Below are 19,587 nucleotides of genomic sequence, written 5' to 3'. Positions count from 1 at the left end.
GCATTCCCTGCCCTTCCAGGGGCACCTAAAGCACCTAAATCCCCTAAACCAGGGCAGACAATGAAATGGGAGCAGCTCAGAGCACTGAACTCCCTTTGCTGTGCTCCATTCTGACACCAGCTCATCCCAAGCTGGAGCTGGATCAGATGCAAAGAGAAAATCCTGGCCCAGGGAGGAGGGCTGAGCAGGAAGTCTGAGCTCCCAGGTGATTTGGGAGCTTGCACAGACCTGTTTGCCCCTCCTCAACAGCAGGGATCAGCTCCTGGTGGCAAACTGGAAAATTCCAGCAGGCACCTGCCAAGTTTGGGGAGCCAAGGAGAGGAAGCAGAGGGGTGGGGGGAGCTCCAGGAGGATCTGGGGGGGCTCCAGGAGCATCTAGGGGGGCTGATTCCAACCCCAAACCCCTCCAGGTTTGAAATGGGGGTCACATTTCTATAGAGAGCAGCAGTGGATGGAAGTGTTTTCCTGCCTAAATGCATCTTGAGCCCAGCTGGCTGTTGTTTATAGAAAGAAAAAGGCTGAAGGGATGTAGGTAATGTTAAAAAAAAAAATTAATTTATTTGCTATGAAATCAACAGCAGCATTCAGCCCAAAGTTGTTGTGTGGTTTGAAAGGATTGGGATAAGTTGGAAGAATTATTGATAAGCAGTTACACCCCATGGCCAGCTGAGGGGAAGAGGCTAAAATGAGGAATTAAAATGACCTGAGCTGTTGTATAAATAATTAGGACAGGCAGCTGCTCTCAGGAATGATTTCCAATACCATTGCACATTTATAAAATACACATTTTCCCTCCACAATCTCAGTGCCAGCCTTTGCTCCTTGCAAATTTATAAACACAATTGCATTTCTGCCATTAGCTCCACTTTTATCGATTGTTCTGCATCCCAAATCACAACCCTGATTTATAACCCCACACCTGCTGGCCTGGAAAGGATTGCTCCCAAATTCAGCTCTAAAAAAATGGAGGATTTAGCCCTGAAGAGAGGTTTTGGATGGAGAAGCTTGGCAAAGGAAACTCTCCATTTATCCACAGAGGAAACTTCACATCTGGAATCCCAGAGCTCAACACTGCCCCAAACTCAGAGCTCTGGGTGGTCTTTAATTTGAACAAGGAGTTCTGTCAATTATCCAGGGCTGTTCACACCCATTCCCACCCTGCAGAGTGGAGCATTTCCCCCAAAACTTTCCTGAAAACGCTGCTTTGAACCCCAAATCCACATTTTTAGGTGATGGGCAGCCCATCATCACTGAGAGAGAAGTTTCCAGGTAGAATAGTGATTAATGCTCTAATTAGAATGATTAAAATATTTAACAGGTACCTCCCAAACAGCAAAAAAAAAGAATAAAACTCTTTTAAGAGTTCAGTTTTCCCCCCCAGAAGGACAAACCCCAACACTCAGAAATACAAAAACACAAATTCCCACCCCACTGAGGCTCAGAACCTGTCTGGGCTTTGAAAGCCAAAATTCTCCCAAAGCCCAGCGCTCCAGTGGGAGCTCAAATCTGATTTTTTGCCGTGAGGTGGCACCAGGAGCAGCCCCAAACGTGGCCAGAGCGGGCAGCACAAGGTGGGGTTTGTTTTTTGTGCATGTTTGGGTGTTTCACAGCTCTGTTGAAGAGAGGAAATAACTTTATAAAGGGAGCAGACTTTCCACTCCTCCTCTTTTTCCAGCTCCAGGGTAACCAGGCCAAGCCTTGGATGTGTTTGAGCCATGCCAAGGCGTGGAATTGAGGATGAATTTCTTTGTCTGTGCCAGCCTGGAGGCAGCAGGAGCTGCCAATCCCTGCTGCCATCCCAGCCCTGAGCTCCCCCTGTGCTCTGCAGGGGCTCAGCCTAAACCCAGCCTAAACCCAGCTAATCTGTCTGGAGTGCAGGAGATAATCCTGGGCAAACCCAGAGAGGGACCTGGAGCTGCAGCAGCAGCGAGCTGCCACCTCCCTCTGACCCCAGCCAGCCAGGAGGAGTTCCTGAATCTTCCCCAGACCCTGAAGAAGTTCCTGAATCTTCCCCAGACCCTGAAGAAATTCCTGAATCTTCCCTAGACCTTGAAGAAATTCCTGAATCTTCCCCAGACCTTGAAGAAATTCCTGAATCTTCCCCAGACCTTGAAGAAATTCCTGAATCTTCCCCAGACCTTGAAGAAGTTCCCAAATTTTCCCCAAACCCTGAAGAAGTTCCCCAAGTCCTGTAGAAGTTCCTAAATTCCCCCCAAACCCTGAAGAAGTTCCTGAATCTTCCCTAGATCCTGAAGAAGTTCCTGAATCTTCCCCAGGCCTTGAAGAAGTTCCTAAATTTCCCCCAAGCTATGAAGAAATTCCTAAACTCCCCCAAACCCTGAAGTTGCTCTTGAACTCCCCCCAAGCCTTGAAGAAATTCCTGAATTTCCCCCAAGTCCTGAAGTTGTTCCTTAACTCCCCCAAACCATGAAGAAGTTCCCAAATTATCTCCAAGCCATGAAGAAGTTCCTAAATTTCCCCCAAGCCCTGAAGAAGTTCCTAAATTTTCCCCAACTCTGAATAAGTCCCTAAATTTTCCCCAAACCATGAAGGACTCCCTGAGTTCCCCCCAAGCCTTGAAGAAGTTCCTGAATTTTCCTCAAGTCATGAAGAACTTCCTAAACTCTCCCCAAACCCTGAAGAAGTTCCTGAATTTTCCCCAAACCTTGAAGAAGTTCCTGGAATTTCCCCAGCTCTGAATAAGTCCCTAAATTCCCCCCAAGCCTTGAAGAAGTTCCTGAATTTCCCCCAAACCCTGAAGAAGTTCCTAAATTTTCCCCAACTCTGAATAAGTCCCTAAATTCCTCCCAAGCCTTGAAAAAATTTCTACATTTCCCTCAAGTCCTGAATTTGTTCCTAAGTTCTCCCAGACCCTGACAAAGTTCCTAAATTCCCCCTGACCCCACAAAAACTTCACTGAACTCCACAAATTTCATTTTCCAGCTCCAGTTCATCCATCATCATCATCATCATCATCATCATCATCATCATCATCATCATCATCATCAATCATCATCATCATCATCGGGGCTGAAGAGTGAAATCCCAAATTTATGGAGCCAAATCACCCAGAGCTTCAGCTGGGGTGCCTGCTCCCAAAATTTTCCTCCACACCCCTGGGGTGCTCAATATGATTGCTAAGAGGTGTTAGCAGAATAATAAAAATGAGATAAAGAAGGGCAAGGCCAACCTGGAATTAGATCTGGTCAAGAACAGCAAAATATGCATCAATAACCAAAGAAAAACCAAGGAAAATGTTCATCCAAGCACACCCAAAATCATAAAGTCAGGATTGTTCCCAGCCTAGGAATGGATTAAACATCCTAAATTAAAACCAAGGAAAATGTTGCTCCAAGCACACCCAAAATCATAAATTCAGGATTATTCCCAGTTCTAGTAATGGATTAAAACATCCCAAAGAAAAAACAAGGAAAATGTTCCTCCAAGCACACCCAAAATCATAAAGTCAGGATTGTTCCCAGCCTGGGAATGGATGAAAACATCCCAAATTAAAACCAAGGAAAATGTTGCTCCAAGCACACCCAAAATCATAAATTCAGAATTATTCCTAGCCTAGGAATGGATTAAAACTTCCCAAAAAAAAAAAAAATGAAGGAAAATGTTCCTCCAAGCACACCCAAAATCACAAATTCAGGATTGTTCCCTGTTCTAGGAATGGATTAAAACATCCTGAGACATTTTGGTTGCATCATCTTCTAGTTGCCCTTTAAAAAAAAAAGAAATAAAAACAAATCAACTTAATGCCTACAGATTTTCCTCGAGCAGACAATTTCCATCTTTGTTTTCCCATCTCTGATTCCTGCCAATCAACCACAGCACAGCCCCGAGAGGAGAAAAGAGGAGAAATGGAGAGAAGAGAAGAGAAGAGAAGAGAAGAGAAGAGAAGAGAAGAGAAGAGAAGAGAAGAGAAGAGAAGAGAAGAGAAGAGAAGAGAAGAGAAGAGAAGAGAAGAGAAGAGAAGAGAAGAGAAGAGAAGAGAAGAGAAGAGAAGAGAAGAGAAGAGAAGAGAAGAGAAGAGAAGAGAAGAGAAGAGAAGAGAAAAAAGGAGAAATGAGGAGAAAGGTTTTCACTGCTGATCCCAGCTCCATGAATTTGGCTCTGGAGCTGCCCCAGGAGGGATGGGATGGGCTGGGACACCCAAACTGGGGGAATTCCTTCCTAAATCAGAGCAAAGGAGTTTCTGCTGAGTCCCTTCCACCTCAACACACCCCAAAACCCCTCAGAGTGCTTCTGGGGATTTCTCCTTCCAAGCCTACCCCCAAATCCACAGCCTGGGCTCACCTTAGACCTGTCCTAAGCCCCCTGCTGAACTCCAGATTATTTCTTTCCACAGAAGCAAAGCCAGCAGAGCTTTTGCCAGCTCGTTCCACCTCCCAGCCCCATTTCTGGGTGTTTTCCCCCTTTTCCTGCCCCTGTTCCTGTCCTTGTCCTGTCCCCAGCTCCTTCCCCGTGGCTCAGTGTCCATAAATCAGAAATCCAGAGGGGTTTGGGTTTCACAGAGCCCACGGGGTTTCACCAATTCAGTTTTGTTTGAGCTGGAGGATGGTTTTAACAAACCAAACAAACTCCTTCACCTGGCTTGTGCTGCAGCAGGAAGGTATTTTTGTTCAAAAAAAAAAAAATAAAAAGGCAATGAAGCAGCTTCTTGTGGCAGTGCTGAGGGAATGGAAGGTCTGAGGAGACAATTCTCATCTCTGTGAGGGCTCTTTGTGCAGTCCTGGCAGTTCCTAAATTGCCATTCTGCACTTTTAAGATGCTTTTCTTGGTGTGGTGCTTGGTGCCACTGAGCAGTTTTTCCTCTCCTTTGGGTGCAGAATTGTGTGGGTGTTTTTGGTTGTGTTTCAGCCAGCTGAGATGCTCAACTGATTTTATTTGGTTCCATCAAAGGCCAGGAGGCTTCAGCCATTTCTGCCCCATCCTTGCCTTTAAAATGTCAACTCTTAATCCCCAAACATGACAGAATAAATCCCATTGCTAACTGGCCTTGCACTCCAGGACCCACAGAAAATTCAATCCAATCCCTTCCCAGGAATTCTTTTCCATTTGATCCCTTCCCAGGAATTCTTTTCCATCCAATCCATTCCCAGGAATTCTTTTCCATCCAATCCCTCCCCAGGAATTCTTTTCCACCTAATCCCTCCCCAGGAATTCTTTTCCATCCAATCCCTCCCCAGGAATTCTTTTCCATCCAATCCTTTCCCAGGAATTCTTTTCCACCCAATCCCTCCCCAGGAATTCTTTTCCACCCAATCCTTTCCCAGGAATGCTTTTCCATCCATTCCTTTCCCAGGAATTCTTTTCCATTTGGTTCATTCCCAGCTCCTGCAGGGCCCTGGCAGTTCCAGAAATGGGACTCAACTCCACATCCAACCCAGGACACAAATTCTGGGACTCTTTGCCCCAGTTCTGTGCTCAGCTCTTCACTCCAGGGATATTTTAGCTCATATCCCACTTTTTTTTTTCTTTTTTTTTTTTTTTAAGGAGCTGTGTATTTTTAAAAGGCAGCCAAGGAGCTCCAGCTGAAGGATTCAATTGACAAAGGTCAGCAGCAAACATGACTAATCCATTATGCTGTTAAACAACTCAACATGCAGGGGTTAATCAATGCTAGCCCAAGGTCTAATCCCTCTTTCTGCTAAATAACTGACTGAAAACAAACTCTGCCTGCTAATGTCCTGCAAAGGAAGATAAATGCACACCAGGCTCAGCTTTCAGGGCTCCCAGCTCCTCCTAAACCTGACTGCTGGCAGCCTGGCCAGATGTTATTCCCATCCTTGCAAGGCCAGGGATTAGGGGAAGGTTTGGTGGCATCCTGCCAGCTTAAAAAAAATCTAAAAAAACAAAATAAAATTTAAAAATAAAATAAAATAAAATAAAATAAAATAAAATAAAATAAAATAAAATAAAATAAAATAAAATAAATATAAAATAATTCAGAGTGCTGGATTGCTCCCCAAGCTGGAAGCTTTCCTTTCAAGATGTTTAAAGGAAAAGATGATTTAAAGATGTTGGGGAGAGATGGATCCTGGTTCAGGCCAGGTATTGAAAACACAAAAATGAATTTATCTTTAAATCTTTGTGTGTCCCATACAGACTCCTTGGAATTCCTGCAGGTGATTCCAGCTTTGAACAAATTCCACAAGCAGGGATTGATTCTCTGGCACAGAGATTGATTCTCTGGCACCTCTGGGATGGCATTTTCTCCTCCTTTGACATTTCAAAATGTTGGGAGGAGACAAATCCTGGTTCAGGCCAGGTATTGGAAACACAAAAATGAATTTATCTTTAAATCCTTCTGTGTCCCACTGATTTTAGGGTGGCAAAAGTCCTTGGAATTCGTACAGGTGATTCCAGCTTTGAATTAATTCCACAAGCAGGGATTGATTCTCTGGCACAGAGGCAGCATTTCCCTCCTCACACCTCTGGGATGGCATTTCCCACTCCTTTGACATTTAAAGATATTGGGAGGAGATGAATCCTTGTTCAGTCCAGGTATTGAAAACACAAAAGTGAATTTGTCTTTAAATTCTTGTGTGTCCCACTGATTTTAGGGTGGCAAAACTCCTTGGAATTCCTGCAGGTGATTCCAGCTTTGAACAAATTCCACAAGCAGGGATTGATTCTCTGGCACAGAGGTTCAGATGCCACATTTTCCCTTTTTTTCCTGGCCGTGTTTCCCCCACCAATAATTCAGGAAAGGCTCTGGGCTGTGCCCATCCCTGTGTTTGTCACACCCAGTGCTGCATCACTGCAGTAAAACAGCTTTTTCTCCAAATTCCTCACGGTCACACATCAACAGCCTCTTTATGCTTAGAAATTGTGCTCAATTCCTGAGGAAAAAGTGATTTAAACAAACCATTTTCTCAGCTGCTCCCATTGCAAGGGCCCCTCAAATTCCAATTCACTTCACTTTTCACCAGGGCTCTTTCTGCTGCCTCTGTAACCTGGGGGTTGCTGCTGGGTTAAGCACCCAAAAACCTCATTATTTTTCTAATTTTTGGGTTTTTTTGTACATCCTTGGAATTGTAAATCCCATGGGAATGGGGAATTTGGTTTTTTTCCCCTTTGAGCCCTCCAGGACCAGCTCAGTCTGATACAGCTGAGGAGAAATTGATTCCAAAGCAGAGTGAGTCTAAACCAAACCCTTTAAACACCCCCAAAAAATTGAATTTTCCTCTGAAATACCCCAGGGTGGAGCAGGAATGTGGGGAGCAGATGGGAGAGGAGGGGAAATGGGGTTTGCAGCAGACAAGGAAAGGAAACAGCATCTGTGCAGCTGGATCCAGATGTTTTCACCCCAAAAAAAACCTCTGGAGCAGGGGCAGGCACTCCAAAAATCCCTGCCTGGAGTGGCCATGAAAACCCAGGGAAAAAACAGAATTAAAATCTGTTAAACAGAATTAGTGTGTAATTTCCCATGGTGAAGGGTTTGGAATTTGGGGTTTTAGGATATAGAAATAGATATGGCACAAAATAGAAGTTTTTGGGTGTTGTCTCTTTTTCCTTCTTGTTTTTTCTTCTGTTTCATGATTTCAGGGAATTTTTGGTTGGGTAGAAAATACTGCAGTCATTGGGTCAAAAGTATAAATAATATAAATGTTAGCTTTTAATTGAGAAGTTAATTTTAAAAGTTCATTTTAAAAGTTAATTTTAAAAGTTAATTTCAAAAGTTAATTTTAAAAGTTCATTTTAAAAGTTCATTTTAAAAGTTAATTTTAAAAGTCCATTTTAAAAGTTAATTTTAAAAGACTTGCTAGCTAAAAGTACTAAAAAACTCTCTGCACTAGAGTGTCTTGGTTTAGGTTTGCCAATTTTAATAAACTCAATTTTCTCTTTGAGGTAGGATTTAGGAGCAAAAACAAGGCAGCACATATAGATAAGATTTAATAAACAACCAATCCAAACATGAAAAAAAAATATCTCTTGAGTTTTAATCCTGAATAAATCCAGAATAAATCTGAATAAAGGCAGAGAAAAAAAAGAAGAGAGCCACTAAAATGTGGTGCCACTACCAAGGGGTGCAGCTTTGACTCACTGAATCAATCCCTGAAGCTGAGCAGCAAAATTTCTGTTGAGAAAAGCCCCGAGTTTGGGGATTTTTGGGGTATTTTGAGCTGCAGAATTGATGCAGATTTCCACCTGGCCTCCCCCTCCCTCCCCAGCCAGAGCAGAGAAATGAGAAATTTCCAGCAGGTTCAGTCCCAGAGAGCAGAGCTGCCAACCCCAAGGGGAGCAAACATGTCCAAACCATCCTCAGGCAGCTCTGAAAAACATCCTGCAAAGCTTCCCCCTGTGCTTGCCACTGGATCCAAACCAAGGCAGGATGGAGGGAAAAACTCCAGAAGTGTTTTTGGGTTTTTTCTGTGCTGGTTTTGGGTGCCTGGGCAGTGTTGATTTGAAATTGTTCAGTGATATCCTAGAAAATTGAGGGATTTTTGGCACATTTTGTGTTTTAGTGTGAGGAACATCCCCTCCCCAACCTGCATTTTTGCATCCCCCAAAATAACAAAAATAACATTTTTGCATAACAAAAAAAAAATCTTGGTGTTCCTCAAGCACAGCCTGAGCAAATTCCTCACCCAAGCTGGAAACAAATCCACCAAAAACTCAGCCCTGGAAAATCATTATTGGTGGGAATAAAATCAGCCCAGGGCTGCTCTGCACTGTCCCAAATCCTGACACTGCAGGAATTCCAAGGAAACCTCAGAAATCCCGAAACAATTCCCCCAAAATCCCAGCAGTGACTCAGTTTCCTCATTTTTTTCCCCTGTGATTCATTTCACCCAATTTATTTATTTATGTATATGCACATATTTATGTATTTATGTCTCTATATATTTATATATATATTTATTTATTTATTTTCATATTTTCATATTTTTATATATATTATATATTTATATATTTTATATTTTATATTTCATATATAAATTTATATTTCTATATATGTATATTTTTAAAAATTTATTTTATTCCATTATTTTGTAATTTTATTTTTTCCCAGCTGTCCCAGTGGCTGCAGCAGCTCTTGGGGCCAAGCAGAAATTCAGATCTGTGCCAGGGGAGCTGCAGCAAGCCAGCCCTTGCTGCCACAGCTCCTGAAATAAATCACATTTGTCACCCTCTCATGGCACTGCCACTGTCTCTTCCCAGTGTTTTGGAAGTGTCTCTTCCCTGGATTTAGTCTGGAAAAATCCCCATATTCAGAGGTGACAGACAAGACTCCTGCCACACTTCAGGGAAAGGTGGAAAGACGAGGCCAGTGCCATAAAAAATGTTTTTCTCTGGAGCTTGTTAAAATCCTGCATGAAAAATTTGGAACTTCTGGAGAGCAGGCAGCACGAATACAGATTTAAAAAAAAAAAAATAAAATACAAATATTTCTGTTTTACATCTGTGGAACAGCCAAACATGAGCATTTTCAGGATATTTAGGAAGGTTTAATTAAATTTTTTTTTCCAAGGAAAAAACAGCACAGCACATCAACCTCCTCCAAGAGCTGAATTACTCCTGGCTTTGCCATTTCCATCACTGACTCTTCCAGAGGTTTGACAGCAAACAGCAGGAAGAGCCAGGGCCAGGCTCAACCCCAGCCTGGGGAATTCACCCCATCCCAAAACCATCTCCCAAGGAGAGAAAAAGGGAATTTGTGCCTTGCCAAGCACATCCTGCAGCTCTGGATAATGAATCCAGCAGCCCTCTGAGATATCCTATGGAAAAAGCTCCCTCCCTCCAGGCTCTTGGACAAAGTTTCCTTTTTCCCCTTGTTCGGGCTGGGGTGGACACAGGGAACAGCTGGGATGTTGTTTGGGTTTTTAACAAAAATCCTTTTAGTGAAATGGGGGATTTATGAGCTGCTCAGCCTGGGGAACTGAGAGGTTCAGGGATTCTGGGATCCACAGGGATCTCAGTGATGGAAAATTTGTCTTTTCCAGGAGCTGTAAGGTGCAGGGAGCAAACCCTGAACCTGCAGGGGTTGGTGTCCCACAAGTGGTACCACGAAGGGACATCCCATTTGTGACCTGGAATATCCCACAGCTGGGATATTTGCATTTTTTCTGGGCTCTGAGCTCCCCTAACTGCCTGCAGCAACACCAGCCTGCACTTCTGGGGGTCAGAGCTGCAGCTCCCAGCCCAATTTCAGCTCAGAGGTTGTAAATCCACAGGCAGAATTTCTCCTACAAGAGGAAAAGCAGCACAGCAGGGAAAGGGGGATGAGCAGGTCCCACAAACCTGGGAGGAATAAATCCCACGGGAGTGGTGCAGAAATGGAATTGCTGTGTTAGGGAGGAGCTGCCAGGACCCAGACTGTGAGACAGAAAGCAGCCTGCTCAGAAATGCCAGGGCAGGAAATCCATCCCAGGAGGGAACAGCTACTGTAAATAGTCCTTTCCATTCTTCTGGACAGCCTGGAGGCCAAACCACTGTCCCAGCGAGCTGGAAAGTGTAAGTCAGTGTCTGAGAGCATCAGCAGGGCAGCACAGATGGATCCATTCCTCAGGAGCTGCCAGGGGAGCAGACACATCCCCAAACCCCCTCTGCCAGGGTGGGAAGAGCTGCCAGGGAGGGAGCAGAGGTGCAGGATGTGCCTCTCTTGGTTAAACTCTGCAAGGTGATGTTTACAGAAATGGGATTTCAAAGGCTGCTGGTGTCCTGTGTTCTGCAGTGGGAGCTCTGTGTGCTCCTGCCCTGCTCAGGGTGGCTCAGGGTTTGTGCCAGGCAGGAAATGATTTAGGGGAGCTCTAAGAATGAAAATTCTCCTTTTGCCTTCACTGCCAGGCTGGGGGCCCTGCCCAGCTGCTGCAGCACCCCTGGATGAGGAGCTGATCCCAGAATTCTGATCCCAGAATTTCCCCCAGGGGGATTCACCCCAGGGGGATTCACCCCCAGGGGGGTTTCCTGAGGAAATCCCAGTTTTAGGAGAAGAAGGGAGCAGCCACCATCCTACCATGGAGCAGGGCCTGGCTGGACCAGCTGTGGGCAGACAAAAGGAGGATTCTGTCCTGTAAAAACATCCCTCAGCCCTTCCAGTCGCTCTGGCAAGTGCTGAGGGCAGGAATTGCATTTTGGTACCCAGCCCCTGCAGCCAGATGTGCTCCTGGGCTGATGTTTGTGCTTCTTTAGCTCAGAGCCAAACCCACCACATCTCCATGGCACAATGCATTATCAGTGATTCATTAATAATTTATTAATTTAAAAATCGAAAAAAGATAAAGAAGGGGAAATAACTCTGCAGGGAGAGGAGAGGGAGAGGAGAGGGAGAGGGAGAGGGAGAGGGAGAGGGAGAGGGAGAGGGAGAGGGAGAGGGAGAGGGAGAGGGAGAGGGAGAGGGAGAGGGAGAGGGAGAGGGAGAGGGAGAGGGAGAGGGAGAGGAGGCTCAGCCCTGCTGCACAGGACACACAGATCCTTTTCCCTGGGTGGTGACTCGTGGGACAGCAGCCTTTGGGTCAAGGCTTTAGGTCTGGATTTCATCTCAGCTCTGCTCTGTGTTCTTCACATGACCTCTGGCAGACTCATTGCTCCGTGCTTGGGCTGGTTTAAAACCGAGCTAATGAAAAAAAACGAACTTTTTTCTCTTTTCTACCACCCCTTCCCTCATCTGGGTAACTCCCCTGGAGTTTTACCCATCCTTCTGACCATGCTGGGAGTCCACAAAGAATCCCCAGAAACCCCTAAAAAAAGGATGTGAGCAGCTGGATCAGCTGCAGGTGAAGGTTTGCCCTTTCTGGAGCAGCCCAGCCCAGCAGGATTTTGTGTTTTGTGTGACAAAAAGCAACAACATTCCCTGAAATCATCCCCAGCTCTGCAGCCTGTGCCCAGCTCAGGTCACAGCCAGAGCTTGTCTGGTGCTTCCCCAGCAAGGACAGGATTTCCATCCCCTGCTCTAGCAAGGAAATGCCATTCCTGCTCATTCCAGTTTGGGAGCAGCTAAATAAGAAGGAACTGGAGTGAGGATAATTGCTGGCTGGTAAATAGAGGAGGCAGAACTATTCCAGCCTTCACAAATCGAGCCCTTCATGCTCATTGTGTGATGATTTTATGTGAAATTCCCATTTTCAGCTGGGTTTTGTGCAAAAACCTCCCCAGGAGAGGATCCAAGCACACCTTGGCCTCAAAGCAGGGCTGGGAGGGGGTGAAATTCCTGCCAGGAGCTGCAGGGACAGGGGGACAGAGCTGAGCAGCACCCTCAGAGCTCCTCTGGCTTTGCTGAGCTCTGAATCAGTCCCTGACCCCATCCAGGCTGGCACAGGGAGAGCAGCATCCAATCCTCAAGGAATAAAACACAAAGCCCAGCTTTGGGCTCAGCTTTGGGCTCAGCTTTGGGCTCAGATTTGGGTTCAGCTTTGGGCCCAGCTTTGGGCTCAGCTTTGGGCTCAGCTTTGGGCTCAGATTTGGGCCCAGCTTTGGGCTCAGCTTTGGGCTCAGCTTTGGGCTCAGATTTGGGTTCAGCTTTGGGCCCAGCTTTGGGCTCAGCTTTGGGTTCAGCTTTGGGCTCAGCTTTGGGCTCAGCTTTGGGCTCAGCTTTGGGCCCAGCTTTGGGCTCAGCTTTGGGCTCAGATTTGGGCTCAGCTTTGGGTTTTGTCCCTGCTGGGTTTTTGGGGTGAGCAGCTCTGCACAGAACCCAGCCTGGGGGGTGAGAATGTGGAATTCTCCCAGATCCAGCCTCAGAGCATCTTCCCTGGATGAGCAGGACAAATCAAATCAAATCCCATCCCAGGCAGGGCTGCATCAGGGCTCAGCATGGGAGAATAATTTTGGAAATGAGTTTTGTGCTGCTTTAACCTCACAGGAAGAGATCTGGGATTAAATCTGAGAAAGCAGCACAAATTCCCCCAGTTTGGGGTGCTGGGGAGATGGAAATGGAGAGGCAGTTTGGGCTGGTGGGAATGCCATCAGAAAATTGTGGGATTGGGAAATGAACCCTGCACAGGGTCTGCAGTGGCAGGGAAGGGTTGGATGAGCTGGATCACCCAGAGCAGGAATTCCTGAAGCAGGATTTGGGATTGGTGGGGTCCAAACTGGGGTCAGGGAGCATTTCCATGTGTCACTCAGTCCCAGTGAGATGCTGCCATGGGAGCACAGATTCTCATTTCCTTTAGCAATTGGGATTGAATTTTAATGTTCCTCCAGGGTGCAGCACACACAGAGCTCCTCCTGGCAATTTTGCACCCAAAAATAAATTTTTATGGGGAACTCCCCAATGCCAGGTCCCTGAGTGCCAGTCTGTGGCCATGAGTGTTAAAAGAATGGATCTGATGTTAAATCAGAAAGGATTTAATGTTAAATCAGAAGGGATTTGATGACCAAGCAGAGGAAGGGGAACCTGAGAAATCCCTACCCCAGGACAAACCCTGAGTGTGGAATTTGCTCCCAGGTGGGTGGAGGAGCCAGACTCTCCTTTAAGTGGATTTCTGATTTCTGTGCCAACCAGCCTTGAAACACGATTGAAGCAGAAGGGGAGACCCTAAAAAATCAGTGGCATCTAATTCACTTCTCTGGGAAGGCTTTTGGAAGCCTGGCATATGGAAGGGGCTGTAAAAATCCATCTCCTGCTCCATAACCCCTGTCACTGCACCAGTTAATTGCCCATCAACATGCCAGGGTTTTATAGGGCAATTCCTTCCCCTGCCCTCCAAGGAGCAGGCTGTGCAAGGAGAAAATATAAGAAAGTTTCTTTGTTGTTTTCTGGCTTATTTGAAGCTTTCCCTGAATTGGTGTTTGCTTGTTTTAAAGCCCCCCTTGGTCCAGGTGGCATCTTGGTACAACATTCAGAAATGTGGCTGCTCTGGGGCTGAGGAGCTGCTGAAGGAGTCAGGGACAGATGAAAAAATGACAACTGTGCTCCTTCAGAGGAAAAAGAATTCTTTTTTTATGTGCTCAAGTGCACCAGCGCAAGCAGGCAGTGCCGGATTCTGATTTTGATTAATAGTTGGCTGGAGATAATCTGCAACTATTGGGGATTAGGGAAACAGTCCTCTGACATGGAAATGTTGGAAAGGAAAAGCTGCCTGCCAGCCAAAAAAACTCCAGCACCAGCCTAGGAGCAAAACAAGAAAGCAAAATTGCTGTGGACAGAGCTGGTGATAGCAATGCTGTGACCTGTGGCATCCGTGGGCTTGGGAATTCTGAATTCTGGTGGAATTGGAGGTGGGGAAAATCTCCTCGTGCTGTTCTATGGGGATTTGAAATTATTTTATTTTTAAAAAATCCACAGCAGTGCCCTCCACACTCCCTGTGCTGCTGGAGCTGCCTCCAGGTGATCCCCAGTCCAACACAGATGGGATTGAACACGCCAGGAAAAGCTGCAGGAGGCTTTGGTCACTGCACTCGTGGGCAAATCTCACTGGTTTGGCCCTGTAACAAAAATTGTCACACTGGGAGCTGAACTGGGATCGCTGGGAGCCAAACTGGGATCACTGGGAGCCAAACTGGGATCACTGGAAGCTGAACTGGGATCACTGGGAGCCAAACTGGGATCACTGGAAGCTGAACTGGGACAAACTGAGTTTCTTGTCCAAAACCCCACTGGGATCCCTGCTCTGAGCAAAGCATCTCCTCCAGTCTGGATTTCAATTCTCCAAAATTTCTGGGTGCTTTATCCCTAGGGAATCATTCCCAAAGTTTGATTGCACTCCCTGCATGGTTTATTTTCCCTTTTTTATTTCCTGTGGATGTGTTTTGCAGGAGGATCAGGTGCTGGGGAGATCATTAGGGATGTGCACACAGCCAGGGCTGAGTTCTTCCCTTTGATAGGAAAAGAACTCTCTGAGGAATATTTAGGAGCTTTGCTCAGGTCTCTCAGAGCAGGACTGACCTCAGCTGATTGCATTCTCAGACAAAAAAATCATCTGAAAAACACGTGGTTCTTCTCCAGCAAGAATTTGGACAATAATTTCCTGGCTGGCAGAAAGGTGATGTTGGTGTCTCTGTAAAGAAATCAGCCAGGGATGAATTGTGAATTTCTGCACAAATCCAGGCTGTGACAGGAGCTTTCCCAATTTTAGGAGTATAATCAGGGATCAGGAGTGGGGCTGAGCCCACAGCTGCACAGTTTCTTGAAAAATCCACCAGTTTGTCTGTAAATCTGCTCACAAACACCTAAACACGTTTGTCTGGTGAAATCTCAAACTGGAAATTCCCTCATTTGTCTTCAACAATGTTTTTATAAAGTTACAAATGACATTTCTCTGTTTCATTAGCATGTGCTTGATGACAGACAATAATTGTCATTATGATTTTATACATCTTGGGTTCAAGTTTAAGAAGAGATGCCTCATAGATTATTTTTTCTTCAGGCATTAAAGACATCTGCTTTATGAATGCCTTCAAATAAACCAAGGACTGCATTTAATAGCAGAGGTTTTATAGATTTCTTAAAAATATTAGCCAATTATTGAAACCATACCTGCTGAAATGCAGAAATCTGTAAAGGGGGCTGTACCTACAGCCCAGCAAATCCTCAATAAATGCTGATTTATGAATTTCATGGAATATAAAAATAAATATCTATTTAATCACCTGGATTTGTGGTCCAGCACCCACCTTGCCCAGGACAGGATGTTTTCCAGTGCTTGGCAAAGATTTCTGCCATGTCAGAGGGGAGAAAGGATCTGCCTCCATCCCAGTTTCAGAAATGAAGTTCCTTGTTCCATATCCCAGCAGGAATTCAGGGACACCCCTCTGGACCACGAGCATCCCTCTCAGCCCTTCCCTTTGGATCCCAGTTCAGTTCTGGTGCCAAACTGGGCTCTGGCTGCTGCTCCTCCTCCCCAGCACCAGCACCAGAGAGTTCCCATGGCTCCTTCACTCCCAAGTGCAATCCTGAGGGAATTCCTGGCTCTGGGCATCCCAAACTCCACACAAAGGGGAAGAGACAATAAAATAAATGAATTAGCAGCAGCAGTACCAGGCAGGGAGCAGGAGCTGGATTTTCTGGGGGCTGGATCATCCCTGACAGAGCTCCCCAGCCTTGGCTGCTTCCCAGCAGAAAATCCCCCAAACCCAAACCCCAATCCTGATTTTCCAACCCCTGATGTCACAGCTGAGGGGTTTCCTGGAGGTGAGTCCCTGGCAGGAATATCCCAGCTTTTGGATGGAGCAGGATTGGCTGGGGGTGTCCTGGATCCTCAGAACCACGGAGCAGAGCCAGGCTGTGGATTTGGGATTTGGGATTTTGGGATTTTGGGATTTTGGGGTTTTGGGAGTCATTCCCCACCCTGAGCCCGTGGGGGAGGCTGTGCCTGGAATTTCTGTGATGCACACAGGTTTGTGTTGGCCTGCTGCATGTGAGCTGCCAGGGCCAAGGCAAACAGGGGGGAGAAGTGATTCCAATTATTGGCTGCACTAAAGGCACTGCCACTTCCAGGAAAAACACGGGAGGTGAGGTGAGGCTTTTTCCTTTTGTGTGGCAGAGCAAGGGGCTTTCATATTTTTCCAGCTCTGGCACAAAGCATCGCTTGTGAGCTCTGCTCAGGCTGCAGAGATGAGAGGCAGCAGCAGCAGAGCTGAGGCACACGTGGGTGCAGCTCCAGGAGAGGAGTGAGAGGTGAATTCATGGAAAACCTGCTGGATTGGCAGGGAAGACGCTGCTGGTGGTGCTGGGAGCAGCACTGTGCATCACTGTGCATCACTGTGCATCACAGAGCTCAGCCAAGCTGCAATATCACAAAGCCTTTTCTACCTGTGGGGTTCCAGACCCTTCTTCCTTCTTTTCCCTGGGAATTTCATCAGGATTTAACAACACCAGGATGCTCAACCCAGTGATTCCAACTTGGAGACCTCTCCCTGTCCCAGCCCCTGGATTCTCTGCAGAATTAATTTTAAACCCAAACCCTTTCTGCACTCTGACTGGGATGAATTTGCAGCACCAGTGGCCACTGGTGGTGGGTGGCATCTGCCCAGGTCCTGCTGGCACTGGGGGCAGGTGTGGGGAAGGAAAAGTCTCCAAACCCAGCAGGTTCCTGCCTGTCCTGCTCCTCCCAAGGCTGTCAGAAGGAATTAACAGCAGCACTCAGCTCCTCCAGCATCCTCCTCCTTCCAGCTCATTTGCATCTCCCAAGTGGATCTCACGCTGCAGCAATTACTTAGCAAAGAAAGAGGACACTAATTAAAAGGCTCGTTAATGGGGTTAGTGCAAGAAGCACTTCAGGCAGAGATCTCCCTTTGAGCAGCAAGCACAGAACAAACAGGGAAGTGGCCTGGGAGTGCTGAGGCTGTCCCTGACCTTCCAGGAGGGAGTTCCATGCTGGGGTTTGCCTGCTGAGGTTTGGGATGCCCTGAGAGTGCTGGTGACCCCAGGGACAAAGCTGAGGTCGCTGTGAAATTCAGTTACAGCTTCGTGCAGACCCTCAGTGCTGGAGTTTGAAATATCAGCATGAAGTGCCTTAGGCTGGGGTTGCTCTCACTGGTTTGAGCTGGGACTTGCTGGGTCGATCTCCAGCCCAAGCTGGACCCCAGCCAGCAATCCTCAGGGGAGGGACAAGAACCACCCCAAACCAGGGGAGAGGGGTGAAAATACCACTAAAACATCCAGCAGTTCTGGAGACGGGAAGAAAAGGAAAAAAAGAAAAGTTCTGCTGCGTTGTGGGGAAGCTGCTCCCAAATCCCAAAGGATGATCCCAAAGGGGAGCTGGTGGAGCCAGGCAGCAGCAGGAGGAGGCTGGAAGGGCTGTGGGGACACAGCTGGCACAGTCCCCTGCAGGCTGACACATTTTCCACCCTGAAGGGCCAGGATGCTCTGGCCAGGATGCTCTGCACGCAGCTGGGCAGAGGAGAGAACAGCCCCGAGGTTCAGGAGGAGGTCAAGCTCCTGGAGCTGGCTCTGCCATGGGCTGGTGCCTCCAAGGGAGCCAGGAACATGGGCTGGAGCTTAAGTGGAGCAGACAAGCCCTAATCCCAGCACAACCTGCAGAATCACACGGATGTAAAAGCACATCCTCCCAAATGAGCTCTGTGCAGACGTTGTTCCCTTCTCGGGGCGACGCTTCCTTGAAATTCCTCAAAGTTTGGTAGCTGGAAAATGGAAGGACATGAAAGAAATAAAGCTTGCATGGGAACAGAGAAAACAAGGATTTTCTGACCCTTCCCAGGCATGATTTGTCCTGTTAGATTCGGTTGGTGCTGCTATTTTTGTTTGCATGGCTTCCAATTGCTTTCTCATTCATGAAAACCATGTGCACCCTCCTCGCTTCAGGGAGCAGGGGAAGTGGTGGGAGAAAATCCATCAGCTCTGTGGCATGAAAATCCATCAGCACAGCAGGGAGGGGAGGCTGCACCCCAGGGGAACTGGCCAAGGAGAAAAAGAAAAAAAGAAAGTTTGGGATGGTGGGGTTGGAGGAGGAGAAGGAGAAACCCCAGGCAAGTTCTCCTGGGACAGGAGGATCTTCAGGGACAACCTGATGTGGAACAGAGGCTCTTAATTACAGAGGAATCCGGGCCCCCTTTGGTGTTAATTCAGCCCTGGGAGCAGGAAAAGCACGTCAGGAAAATGAAGGTGGCTTTTTTGACACAGCCCTGCAGGGAGGGCACCGTGCTGGGGGGGGACTGGGGACAGGCAGGGCTTGCTCCAGGAGGGTTCTGGATGTCCCTGGAGCGTTGGAGGGGGATTTGGGGAGGATTTGCTTTTTGCATGATCAGGACAGTCCTCCCTGAGACACCCCAATCCCCTCTGTAAATAAAGATCATGGTCTTTTCCCAGCCTGGCTTCCTCTGCACTTTGCACCTGCAGCTCTCTGGAGGTGCCAAACCTGAGTTTGGGAGGGGAAAAAAATCCAGAGGATTAAACAAAGGAAGAGCTCACAGGGTCACCAACCTCTCCTCAGCAGGAGGGGGAGTGCCTGAATCCAGAGTTCCTGACTCCAGAATTCCTGACTCCAGAGTTTCTGACTCCAGAGTTTTTGAATCCAGAGTTTCTGCCTCATTTGCTCCTAAAACCAGTGGGAGTGAGGGTGGACTGGGATCATGAGATCCCAGACTGGTTTGGGATGGAAAGGACCTTAAAATTTACCCCATTTCACCCCTTGCCATGGGCAGGGACACCTTCCACAGTCCCTGGCTGCTCCAGGGGTATTGGATATTGGGAAGAATTTCCAATTTATTAAATTTCTTCCCAATATCCAATTTAAACCAGACCAGATGTGAGATTCCCCATCTGGCCCAACTGGTTTAGGATGAACCTGAAGGAGAAGTGCAGGAAGGGCTGGCTCAGGGGATTCCACCTCTGTCCTGGACAGGAATTGTTGAAGAGTGCTGGGGACATCCTTTGCCTCAGGGCACAGAACTGCAGCTCCTGCAGCATCTGCAGCCCCAGCCCCAGCACTCTGAGGGACTGTGGGTCATCCCCAAAGCAAAAACTGGAATTTGCACCTAAGAAAATCAGCCATGGAGGGTGGGATGTGGATTTTTAAAGCTTGGATCTGTCAGGGCACTCGAAGAAAACAGCACAAAGTTGGTGTTTCATTGCCTCTGCTTGACTCCTTCACCCCCACACTTTACTGATTCACCAGGACTTTCTGAATGCAGTTAATAGAGTTTTTAAATGTTTATGTTTGCAGTGCTTATGTTGAT

Source organism: Catharus ustulatus, chromosome 21, assembly GCF_009819885.2.
Source record: "Catharus ustulatus isolate bCatUst1 chromosome 21, bCatUst1.pri.v2, whole genome shotgun sequence".
Lineage (NCBI taxonomy): Eukaryota > Metazoa > Chordata > Aves > Passeriformes > Turdidae > Catharus > Catharus ustulatus.
The sequence above is the reverse complement of the archived record's forward strand: the minus strand, read 5'-3'. Positions refer to the sequence as shown.